The sequence below is a fragment of the Cebus imitator genome, unplaced genomic scaffold (genome assembly GCF_001604975.1).
Source record: "Cebus imitator isolate Cc_AM_T3 unplaced genomic scaffold, Cebus_imitator-1.0 Scaffold110, whole genome shotgun sequence".
Classification (NCBI taxonomy): Eukaryota; Metazoa; Chordata; class Mammalia; order Primates; family Cebidae; genus Cebus; species Cebus imitator.
In genome coordinates, this window is record NW_016107425.1 from 4,140,422 (window position 1) to 4,153,979 (window position 13,558).

The following is a 13,558-nucleotide window of genomic DNA, read 5'->3' on the forward strand; positions in this document are numbered from 1 at the left end:
ATTTTTTTTTTTGAGACGGAGTTTTGCACTGTCATCCAGACTGGAGTGCAATGGCATGATCTCAGCTGCAACCTCTGCCTCCTGGTTCAAGCAATTCTCCTGCCTCAGACTCCTGAGTAGCTGGGATTACAGGTGCCTGCCACCACACCTGGCTAATTTTTTGTATCTTTAAGTAGAGACGGGGTTTCACCATGTTGGCCAGGCTGGTCTCAAACTCCTGACCTCGTTATCTGCCAGCCTCGGCCTCCCAAGTGCTGGTATTACAGGCGTGAGCCACCCCACCCACTTCCAACATTCATATAATTAAAGTTCTAGATGAAGAGGGGAAAGAGATGGGGAGAAAAAAAAATATTTGAAGAATTAATGAATAAAAATTTACACAATTTATCAAAAGAAATTTATAAATTGAAGTGCAATGTTAAGACATACAATAGCAGAGGTATGACACAAATGTTGAAGGTAAAGAGCAATTCTTGAAAGAAGCAAAAAAAAAACCTCTCAATTAATCATTGATTTTTTTCATTAGAAATTAAAAACAGAAGAGAGTGCAACAATATTTTTAAAGTGAAGAATAAAATAAAACAAATCTGTCAACCAATAATTTTATATCCAGCAAAAATATTCTTAAAGAATGAATCTTGTAATAAAAACATTTTCAGATGAAAGAAAACTAAGAGAATTCATTGCCAACAGTCCTGCACTATAGTTAATGCTATAGAAAGGTCTTCAAAGTTAAAAGAAATAATGATAAATAGAACCTCAGATTCTCAGAAAGAAAAGAAAAGCATCAAAAATGGCAAATATCTAAGTAAGTGCAAAAGACTTTTTGTTTTTTCTTCTTATGGTTTCCTCCTAATACAAACATATGTTTAAACAAAAGTCATTTATGATGTACTAAATGCCAGTGAAATGCACATTTTTAATGGTTAATTTTAGATAATGTAAATTTTATCTCAATTTTTTAAATTATGGGATTTATAATGTGTGTAGAGTATTATATAAAGCTATGGCATAAAAGACCGGGAGGGAATATGGGATTACACACTTGTAAGTTTTCTATATTACATGATGCAATACAATATAAATTGTAAACTATAAAAAAAAACTTAAAGGCATCTGTAAACAAACTGAAAAGTTAAGGATGTATATTGTAATTGCTGGAGCAATCACTTTAAAAAAGTGAAATCTAGTTGGAACCCAAGGTGAATATTCAAATAAAATCCTAAGAAATGTTCAAATAATCAAAAAAAAGTAGAAAAATAGGAACAAACCACAGAAGCAACAAATAAAACACAAAAAGATAAAAATCCAAACCTATCACTTCTATTAGACAACGGAATAAACACTTTAAAAGGTGTTGACTATCAAAATTGATAACAAAATAGAACATAATCATATGCTCTGGATAAACATATGATTTTAATATAAAGACATGCTGGCACAACGACTCACACTAGTAATCACAACACTTTTGGGAGGCTGAGAAAGAAGGATTGCTTGAGCTAAGAGTTCAGGATCAGTGCAGACAACATAGCAAGACCCCATTTTTACAAAAAACTTAAGACTAAAAAATTAGCCAGGCATGGTAAAATGAACCTGTAGTCCTACTTACTCGAGAGGCTGAAGTGGGAGGATTGCTTAAGCTCAGAAGTTCGAGGCTGAAGTGAACTGTGATTGTGGCACTGCACCCTAGCTTGCGTGACAATCAGCACACGACTCTGTCTCCAAACAAACAGGGATAGGTTGAAAGTAAATGGATGGAAAACAGTAAGGATAAGATAGCTGTAGTTGCTGTGTTAATATCAGATAAAATTGATTTTGAAATAAAAATAACTGCATATTTTTAAATGAGAAAAAAGTAAATTCATCCAAAAGGCATAATATTCACATAAGGCATAATATACACATAATGTGTATGTGCCTAATAACAGCTTCAAAATACAGGAAGCCAAAATTAACGGAAGTAAATATGAAATGAACAATTCTACAATCAGAAATGGAAATCTTAACACGCTTCTCTTAACTAAATTGATGGAACTAGACAAAAAAAAATCAGTAAAGCCACAGAAGATATGAACAATTCTATCAATCATCTTGAACAAAATATTTACAAAACATTACATTCAATAATAACAAAACACATTTGTTTCAACAGCATGTAGTTCATTTGGCCCAGAATACACACAGCCAAAAAACAAGTCTCAAATTTAAAAGGACTGAAATCCCTAATTATAGAAAAATTAAAGGCCAGGCGCGGTGGCTCATGCCTCTAATCCCAGCACTTTAGGAGGCCGAGGCGGGCGGATCACGAGGTCAAGAGATTGAGACCATCATGGCCATGGTGAAACCCTGTCTCTGCTAAAAATACAAAAATTAGCCGGGCATGGTGGCACGTGCCTGTGGTCCCAGCTATTTGGGAGGCTGAGGCGGAAGAATTGCTAGAACCCAGGAGGCGGAGGTTGCAGTAAATCGAGATTGTGCCACTGCACTCCAGCCTGGTGACAGAACAAGACTCCGTCTCAAAAAAATTAAATTAAAAATCAATAACAGTAAGAATGGTAGAAAAGTTTCAAATACTTGGAAATACACAAAACTTTAAGAATCCATGAATCAAAGAAGCCATAAGAGAAATAAGTAAATATTTTAAACTAAGGGATAATGAAAATATAACCTATCAACATATGTGGGATACAGCTAAAGCAGTGCTTAGAGAGAAGTTTGTAACTTTAATTATATTAGAAAGAAGCTCTAAAATTAATAATCTGAGCTCTGACCCTAAGAAATTAGAGAAAGAAAAAGTTAAATTAAAAACAAACAGGTGTTTAATGGGCAGCAGGAGAGGAGAGCAGATTCCAGAGAGCCCTGAGCAGTTCCCATCCACAACTGCCTTCAGGGCCTCACATGGGAGAAGCCGCAGTTGGCACAGCTGGCCCCACTCACCACCCGCCCCACTCACCACCATCTCCACTCACCACCAACACAAACACCGGGGAGACCCAGTAGCTGCCAGCGCCCTCGCTCTCAGCGCTGCCTACAGCCTGCCCGGCACTGGGAGCAGGGCCCAGGTGGTCTCATATAGTCCAGCAGGGACAAGAAGGTCATCACTAGGAAAGTTTGGGGAACAGTAGAACGGTTCAGTGTAAGAAATGGATAATAACACCAAGAGAGATGTATTTTTACATCAGAGTGCCACAAAGAATAACCTCAAGAAACACCTTGGCACTGGAGAGATGTGGAGTTTGATGCTGCTGAAGGAGGAAAGAATGCAGAGGCAGCCAGCCAACACTGCAGGCCCTGGCGGAGCTCCAGTTCAAGGCAGTAAATATGCAGCAGATTGTACCTATTTAGCCCCTATGTACCTCCGAGGGGTCCTCCAGGCAACTGCCAGCAGAATTACTGTAATAATGAGAGTGGGGAAAAGAACCAGGGAAAAAAGTGCTCCTGAAAGCCAGACCCAACAGGCAGGGCCTACTGCAAGGAAAAGTTCCCACCTTCCTACATGTGTGGGCAGAAGTGCTGGAGGGTACCCACAACCAGGGTGCAAGAGAACAAGGCAGTGAGGCGGAGTAGGTATTGGGGATACAGACCACGATTCCACAGGGACACTCTGCCAAAGGTAGTCTAGAGAGGACAGAAATGAAGAGGATAAAGAAAAATCAAGGAGATGACACCCAAGGTCAGCAGCCACCTCAGCAACAGTAACACTACAACTTCAAGTACCAGTACAGACAACCTGAAAACTCTTGATACGGTTTGCCTATTTTGTCTCCTTCAAATCTCACGTTGAAATGTAACCTCCAATGTTACAGCTGGGGTCTGGTGAGACATGCTTGTGTCAAGGGGGCAGATCCCTCATGAAAGTCTTGGTGCTGTCCTCAACCATAAGGAGTTCTTGCCCTGAGTTTAGTGTGATCTGGTTGTTTAAAAGAGAGTGGCAGCTGGGCACAGTGGCTCACACCTGTAATCCCAGCACTTTGGTAGGTCTAGGCAGGCGGATCACGAGGTCAGAAGTTCGAGACCAGCCTAGCCAACATAGTGAAGCCCAGTCTCTACTAAAAATACAAAAAATTGGCTGGGCATGGTGGTGGGTGCCTGTAATCCCAGCTACTCGAGAGGCTGAGGCAGGAGAATTGCTTCAACCTGGGAGGTGGAGGCTGCAGTGAGCCAACATTGCGCCACTGCACTCCAGCCTGGTTGATAGAATGAGACTCTATCTCAAAAAAAAAAAAGAGTGGCACTCTCTCTTGCCCCATCTCACTTGTTCCCTCTTTCACCATGTGATATGCTGCCTCCCCCTTTGCCCTCTGCCATGACTGTAAGCTCCTGAGGCCTCACCTGAAGCAGATGCCGGTGGCATGCTTCCTATACAGCCTACAGAACCATGAGCCAAAATAAACTTATTTTGTTTATAAATTACCCAGCTTCAGGTATTTCTTTATAGCAGTGCAAAAAGTGGACTAACAACTCTAAACAACAAGATAGCAAAGTGGTAAAAAAAAAAAAAAAAAAAAAAAAAAAAAAAAAAAAAAAAAAAAAAAAAAAAAAAAAAAAAAAAAAAAAAAAAAAAGTCAGATCTGCCAGGTGAGAAGCCTCCCCAGGCTTTCTACTATCATCCTGTTCAGTCATCTAACAAGAAGAAATGAATATAAAATTCTAGAAATAAGAAATGAACAAAAGATCGGAGCTGAAGACCTTAAGTGCTTGCTTTCTATCCATTGTTCAGATAACTAGAACTATTTTGCATTATCTGTGCAGCATGAGATTTTCATTACTTTTACCTAAAGATGTTTCTTTCTGTTAATAACAAACATGGTTTTTTTAAGTCTGTTTTTCCTCAATCTGCCTTAAAAAAAAAAAAGGTTTTAAAATTGCTTTATATTTGCTCAAGTTAAGATTTTAAGAACTTCATTTTAAAGCTGTGATAAAAGTTTACAACTTGATTTTTTTTAGAAGTCTACAAATTGTAAGCACCTGTTAAAAAAGGCCTTAAATAATTTTTTAAACCCAAATAGCTGGAAAGAAGGAAATAATAAAAGATATGAGAACAAATTGGTGAAATAGGAAATGAACAAAGAAAAAAAGAATAGATGAAACCAATAGTCCTTTAAAAAGCTCAATAAAATTGACAAGCTTCTAGATAGACGAATCAAGAAAGACAAAAATTACACTTCATTCTAACATTAGGAAGGAAAGAAGAGACATTATAAGTCCTAAGTCATTAAACATATAATGAGAATATTAATAACTTTATGCCCAATAAATTTGAAAGCTTAAATGAAGTAATCAAAATGCTAGAAAGACACAAATTACCACACTGAACTAAGAAGAAACAGAAAATATGAATAGTCCTACATCAACTCAAGAAATTGAATTTGAAATAAAAACCTTCCCACAAAGAAAACTCCATGCCTAGATGGCTTTACTGGTAGACTTTCTCAAGCATTTAGGGAAGAAATGGCATGAATCCTCCAAAAACTCTTTCAGGAAATCAAAGAAAAAATACTTTACAAACGATTTTACAAGGTTAATATTACCCTGGTATCAAATTCAGACAAAAATCACAAGAAAAGAAAACCACAGAAACAATAATCCCTCATAAACACAGATATAAAAATGCTTTAAAACATTTTTATCAATTCAAATCCAAAAGCACACAGGTTTATTTATAATGACAGAGTTAGTTTACCTTGGGAATAACAAAAGCTAATCATTCAAAAATCAGTCTATGTAATTCACCATATTAATAGAATGAAAAAGAAAAACCAGATCATTCCAATAAATAAATTCATTTGACAAAATTCAACACCTATTCAGGATAAAAACTCTCAGCAAACTAGGAATAACAGATAACTACTTTAACCTGACTAAGGGCCTCTAAAAAAAATCTATAATATCACTTATAATAGCAGAAAAATATTAAATACCTAGAGATAAATTTAACAAAATATGTATAAGATTTGTACTCTGTAACCTACCAAATACTGTTGAGAAGAGACCTAAATAAATTTAAAATTTATCACCTTCATGGATTTGTAGCCTTCACTGACAGTTTCAATATAAGGTAAAAAAATCAATGAAATTCCAGCAAGCTTTTTTTTTTTTTCAGGTTCTTAAATTTATACAGAAATGCAAGGGAACTAGAAAAGCTAAAGTAATCTTTAAAAATAAGAAAAGGGTCAGAAGACCTAGACTATCTAATTTTAAGACTGACTATAAAGCTATACTAATCAAGACAGTATGGTATTGTCAAAACAAATAGATCAATGGAACAGAAGAATAGAGTGTAGAAACAGATCTGCACTTGACCTCCTAAAACAGTGAATTGATTTTTGACAAGATGCCAAGCTAATTCATTGAGAGAAAAGATATTCAACAAATGATTCTGGAAAAATTATGCATCTGTATGGAAGAAAATTAATACCTTACCTCATGCCATATGTAAAATTAACTAGAAATGAATGATAGACTGGAATGTAAGAGCTAAGGTTATTTAATATTAAATTTTAACAAAAGAAAATATCTGTAATGCTGGGCTGGGTAAAGATTTCTGAAGCAGGACACAAAAAACACAAATATCAGAGAAAATCAACTGATAAAATGAACATCCTAATGAAAAAGACACACACACACACAAAAAAAGCCAGCCACAGAATAGGAGAAAATTTCATATAACATATACTTGACAGAGAATTTGTATCCAGAATATGTAAAGAACTCTTTCCACTCAAAATAAGACAAAAATATCCAATTAAAAATTGACAAAAGATTTAAACAGATACTTTGCCAAAGAAGATTGATACAGTTTGGAAGTAAGCAAATGAAAAGATGGTCATCGCTAATTGGGTGGAAAATTGAAAAGAAAGCCACAATGAAATATTCTCTATAATGCCTAAACCAGAAACAATTGACAATATCAAGTGTTAGAAAGGATGTGGAGGAACTGGAACTCATATTGCTGGTGAGAAATCAAAATGTTATAGTCACTTTGGAAAACAGTATGGCAGTATCTTATAAAGCTAAACATACAGTTACCATACACTTCAGCAATCTCCTTTCTAGATATTTACCCAAAAGAAATAGAAACATATATCCATATGAACATTTCTACACAAATAATTCATAACAATAAAAACTGGAAACAATTCAAATATCTACCAGTTAATGAATAGATATGCAAACTGTGATAATATTAAAGGGTACATAGCAATAAGAAAGTATTAATGTACACAATATGAATGAATATCAAAAACATATGCTAGGTTTAAAAAAAGTCAAACAGAAAAAACTACATACTAAATGATACTACATGAAATTCTAAATATAACAATAGAAAGTAGATCAGTGGGTACTTAAGGATAAGGGTTATGGGAGAGGATCAACTGCAAAAGGATACAAAGAAGCATTTTAGGTTGATAGAAACATTGTGTATTTTGACTACAACAGTGGATCTACCATTATGTACAATATACTTAATCAAACTGTACACTAAGAATATATGATTTTTGTTATATGTATATTTTACCTTAATAATGTCTGGAGAAAATACCATACAGACAAACTTGATATATATATATTATGTCTGATTATTACAACTTGATTATTAAAGTTCAACATTATAGGCTGATATGAAATTAAGATTAAATGTTACCTATTTTGAAATCTTAACACGTTTGTAATAATTTGCTTTTAAATGAATTTCAAAAATTATTTTGGTCTCAGGTTTTTGGAAATAAAAATGAAAGTCAATGTAATATAAACAAAAATTGGAAAAGACATCAATTTAAAATACATGTCACAAATATGCATACTAAAAAACAATTTGAGGGGAAACAATTTGCTACAAGGGGATTAATTACTTTCTACTTCTAATGATTTGGGGACTTTCCTAGACTCATTCTTAATGACTGGGGCTTTGCTAAACTCCTTCTCAGGTGCCCCTGTGGTTATGCAAGAAGGCTTTTGAAACAGTACTCAAGGATATTAAAAGCTAAATATTTCACCATGGTAAGGTCTTACACCTAGAGAGACAAAAAGCTTTTTAATCACAAAAACTGGAAGGTATGGGGGTGATTTAAAATAAAGAAAACAATGCATGTTTCTGCAAAAACTTTATTTTCAAAAAGAACCATTTTACTTTAAATGCTAAACTCATCAATTCAAAATTTTGTTTTCGAAAGATTCTCTCAATAAAGCAATTCATTTCTGTGCTATTTAGTTTGCTGTATTTTTACAAGCATCAGGCTGAGCAAACCATGATTGAGAGAAGCCATCTTATGCACATTGCTGTTGTCCCACATCATTCAGAACAAACCTTTTTAGATCGTTAACTACCACAGGAGTGCTGATTACACAGGCACCAGCAATTTCCTAACCAATGACCACCTGAACAATGATGTGTTCAGCTTCTCAGACCCTGCAGCCTTTCAAAGGTGAATCATTTCACAGTTTGGAACTAGATCTCCATAGCAACTTCCCTTTGAGGGTTTTAGAATCACCATCCAGTAATTCTATGATCATCAAGCTCAACCATTCCCAATGGTTCTTTTCACAGCAGATGGAAAAGGAAGCCTTGAAATTTTACAGTCTATTTCAAGCAATTCATCTGGCAGCCTATTAGAATTCAAAATATTTCGACCTTCAATCACAAAGCATGTTATCTGAAGCTGTGGTGATCTCAAGTCAAGACAAGCAGACGTTTTAGTCTAATCATCCATGATGAGAAGAGACTGACAAAAACTCTTAATTCAACCACCATCAAAATGCTTATTTTAACTGCATGAAAGTCTTTCAACAGGCAATGAAAACACACCATGTACCATTTTATCACAACCTTCTGTTCAAGGAAAATATGAATTCTGAATATTGACATGGATCTCTGTACTTCTTAGACTGCTTGGAACAAATATGTTTCTTAAAAGTTAGCATAAATCCAATTTAAGAGCACTATTATTCTCTGCTGCAAAAGCTAGAAATCTTAAGCAAACAGCAGTGGACTTTAGACAAAGGCAGCCAGCTTAATAAAATCAAGTACATTTGGATTTCTTAAATTTTTTTCAGACACAACCTAAAATGATTAATCAGAAAATTAACATCAACTCCTCAGGAAATTAATATCGATTAAAAGGAAAGAATAGATCTCAAAAAAACCTTAATTTACAAAGGTTATTGACTTTTCCCCAATTCAACTAATTCACTAGTGATTTCAAAATATACTAGCCCTATTTTTAAAACATTGGATTAAACTACATAAAAAAGCTGTACATTTCAAATTGCTACTAAACTACAGTTAATTTATCCAAACTCTTTTTATACCTAAAGGTTCAATGCTGTGTAATAATTTCATTAATGTTCAGTATTTATTGTAGGTATTACCCAAATACAGGTATTTATTTCAGTATTTATTATAGATGTTTGGTGGCATATTATTAACCTAGGCAAAAGTTAAAAATACCTATTTTCTATTTATTAATTAAATTGAAACAGAGCTCTCCATGAAGAACTAAACTAACTTTACAAATAAGCTAAATCAAAATAAACACTGGTAAAAGAAGACAATTTTAATTTACAAATCCACTCCTTCCACAAAGGAAGACTATAAATAATCACCAGTTTCAAAGCTTCAGTGCTTTGGAAAAGTAAGATCTACGTTTAATTAATTCATGAGCAAGAAAAAATATAGTAAACTTACTCTACTTCCTTAAGACAAACATACACTTGACATGATCAAATTGTTATTGCTTTCTGTATACATTGTGTCAGCTAACTTAAACTGTCTTTATATGGGCCTATGAACCAAGTACATTTCAAATCAAATATATAGTATATATGCTATTTTCTATCTGACATCTTTAACCTAAGCTTTATACTTGGTTTAAATGTCTAATCACAAAATGAGAAGATGATAGCAAAATTATTTTATCTAGTAAAACTCTTTCCAAAAAACTTGTACAAACTTGATAAACTCCTGGCTTCTGAAACTAAGTACAAATTTGCAAAGAGATAAGCAATTTAACAATTATTTCAATGAGACCAAAATTAAAACTTTGCTCCTAAACAGTATTATCTTATATTTTCAAAAGTTCCACTTCCACCAGCAAGGAAGGAGTATGGCAAGAAAGATGCCATATGTTATCCATATCTTACTTGCCTTATTTTATATTGATTCAGTTATGATCTGAGCTGTATAACTTATATTGAAACTGTATTAGATATTTTAAAAAGCAAATGTGAGCAGAGATTTTAACAAAATCAGAAAAAACTTGCTAATAAAATTCCTGAAGTGCAATTTTATCGTTACAGTTTGACAAACTGTGAGAAATGACTGGCTATTAGTACAATACATCAAAGTTTAAATAAATGGAAATGTCTCAAAATAGTTTCACATGAGTACTCAGTATAATAAACTGACTTTATTTTATTAAATATTCAAAACTTCATGTCCATATGCTAGATGCTCAAATATATATCTTTGTTAGCTTGAAGGCTTATTTATGGGAATCTTATTTTAACTTAGGAATACTTCTTTTTAAACACTCTTCAATATCAACAGTTATGGAGCCTATAAATATTTTTGCTAAATTATCTGAAAAACAGACAAAGGCTCATGTGAGATAAACATATAAAAATTATAGACATAACTACTGGGTAACAATATCATAATAAATTCCCTAAAACTACATGCCCCTTACAAAGCAGACTTACTTACTGACTAAATCTGATTTGTAAAGAATTTCATCATTTGTCTTAATTGTTCCATTGAGCTTTGAACTTTTTAAGGACAGATATAGCATGAATTTTACTAACCCAGACCTTAGGGTTTTACATCTGACATTGTAAGAACTTTACAAATGTTTCCTATCAATTATTAGACAGTAGTGATAGCTATAATTGAAACATTCCATGTTTCTGAAACATTCTGGACTGGTAACTTTTCACTTGCAAGTCACATAATAATAAAAAAAAGAAATAGAAACAGATTAATTTAATGAAAAAGCATAATAAAATAGAAAAATATCTTGATAGAGCTTCATTTTTTACTTTTATCTTCTCCTTTCCTCACAAATTTATAAGAAATCTGCTTCTAGGTTATAAGCTAACATAAAACTACTGAGTCTAACAGCCTAGGGCAACCTTAAGTTTATTTTATAACATATAATCAAGCAACATACTGTAATTGAAGCACACTGAAAACAGCAGTTACTAGCTAATTAACATTAGCAGAAACATTTTTCTAAATGAAGGTTAAAAAATCTAAAGATTCCATAATAATATATAGCTTGTTATAAATATTATATTTATGTGTAAAACTATTAATATTTTACCTTCAGTCTAACACTAAGACAATTATAAAACAAATGTATCCATTTCTATTCTTATCAATAGCTTTTCTGCATTTTGACTACCAAATGCTGGGAACATGTAAGTAAAGGCAGATTAATCAGTTTTAAGTACAGCACCAGAAATCCAGCCATATAATCTGAGTACAAATTTGTTGTATGTGTGTTAGTACTCTATTTCTTCGATCAATATAGCAAAAGTGTAGTTGCGATAGTACTTGACTTCTGACTGGGACAGCAATCTAAAGGAAAACACCTCTGGCAAATGTGTTATTCCTCGGATGGGACAGCAGGATGCAGTATAATGGCTAAAACCTTTTTTTCTAAAGACAGTCATGCTGCTTCAATGACATTCTAAGTCTCCACTGTCCTGTGGACACAAAACTTGAGGAGAACCCTTTTCTACTGGCCTACTAGCCCTAACAGAGTATTCAAGTATGAAAATACAAGTTACATTGGAATTTCTGCATACATCATTTGATCCTGGCAGTCTGGGAAAAGATATAAATCAAAAGTAGTAAAAGAATCTGTTTTCAGAAGTATCCATGGTAAATGCTGAAGTTTTAAAAATAAACAAATACTAACCGCATGTTTGAAGGTTGCTTACTGGCAAGTAACAAAAGCCCTTAAAAATGTACATAGCCTTTGACTCAATACTTTTAGAAAATTATCATTTTAGTACATTTAGGTATTTATCTCAAAGGAAAAAACTCAGGCAAGAGGACAATGGTACATATAAGGTATGTACAAGGAGGTTTGTAGCATCATTCACTCACTCATTCAACAAATACTGAAGAGCACCCACGTGCCTATGGTCATATTACATTCTAGTATAGCAAAAATAAAAACAAAAACAAAAACAAAAAAAACATGATTTGCAAATACTTAATCGGAGAAAATGATGGAAACAGAGCATCTGGCAACACAGAGGTCACTGGTGACATAGAGCATTTTTAAATGCTCTTTTGGGAGCAAAGCCTCACTGGAATAGGTTTTTAAAAGAAATAGATGTGAAGAAGTGGGGGCGACCTCTTTTTAGCTTTGTTGTGAAGGAGAACAAAGAAATAAAGCAGTAGCTGGGGAGATGAGGGAATGAGGGCCAAGGGACTCTGTTGTGGTGGTGTTTTCCTTTTATGTTCATTTTTTAAAGATGGGTGATGTTACTGCATGTTTGCAAGCTCATGGGAACCAACTAGAGAGAAAATATGAAACCTAAGAGAGGGCATAATGGCAGGATCACACTCCTATATGACAGAGGGAAGCAGATTTAACTTGCAAGTGGATGGGGTTGGCCTTGGCAGGGACAACTCACTCGTTATGATCAGAGGGAAAAGTAGAGTATATGATGCAAGCGGATGTGAAGTGACAGAACTCAGAAACAACAGGCCTCACTCAGCTTCAGGGCACTAGCATTTGCTGTTGCCTCTGTTTACAAATATTTACATGATTTGTTCCCTTGCCTCCCTCAGTTATTTACTCATCTGTCAACTTCGAGTCTCTCTCCTTGTCTTTAAAACTGCAAATTCCACCCTAACACTTACTATACTATGCTCCTTCCCTACTTTTTTCTCCCCAATATTTATTGCCATCTAATACATAACAGACTTTACTTTTTAAACACCTTGTTTATTGTCTGTCTCTCTCCTTTAGTATATAAGCACTCTGAGGGCACAGATTTTTGTTGAAAGGGGGAGGTGATTCTTTTCTGACTGCTTCTGTTTCTCAATAAAATAAGGAACTGAAAGAGGGAAAAAAGAGTTAAATATCTGAAGAACTAAAAATCTGAAATGACCTAAATTGTCATCATTTAAGTAAACTGTGGTATGACAGAATGCTACATAACCATTAAAAAGAGTAAGAGTAATCTATATGTATTATATGTAAAGACACAAAATTATTTCTGTTTTAAAATTTCTTTTAATTTTTGTGAGGTATAAAGAGTGTTGAGGAAGGTGCACACATCTGGCAGCAATGGGACACTTCACCTACAATACAAATGTATCACTGGTCATAATTATCAGGAAGAAAATAATTTTTGTTTCTCCCAAATAAAAAAATCCCACTGTTTTCATTCCTCAATTCACCATGTTATCAACAACCCTCCCAAGCAGGTCTCTCCAGGGCAGGGCTGTTTCTTTTTATCCTGTTTATAAGATGCCTTGCAATATGCAAGATGTTTTGAGTTTATTTGATGGTGACAACAAAGCTGTCAGTTACTCCAT

General features: G+C 34.1%; 1 protein-coding gene across 2 annotated transcripts in view; it reads right to left on the reverse strand.

Moving 5' to 3' along the window:
- The window catches only part of OLA1 (Obg like ATPase 1), a 175,722-nt gene that overhangs the window by 96,601 nt on the left and 65,563 nt on the right, over positions 1-13,558 (reverse strand). The window lies entirely within an intron of this gene.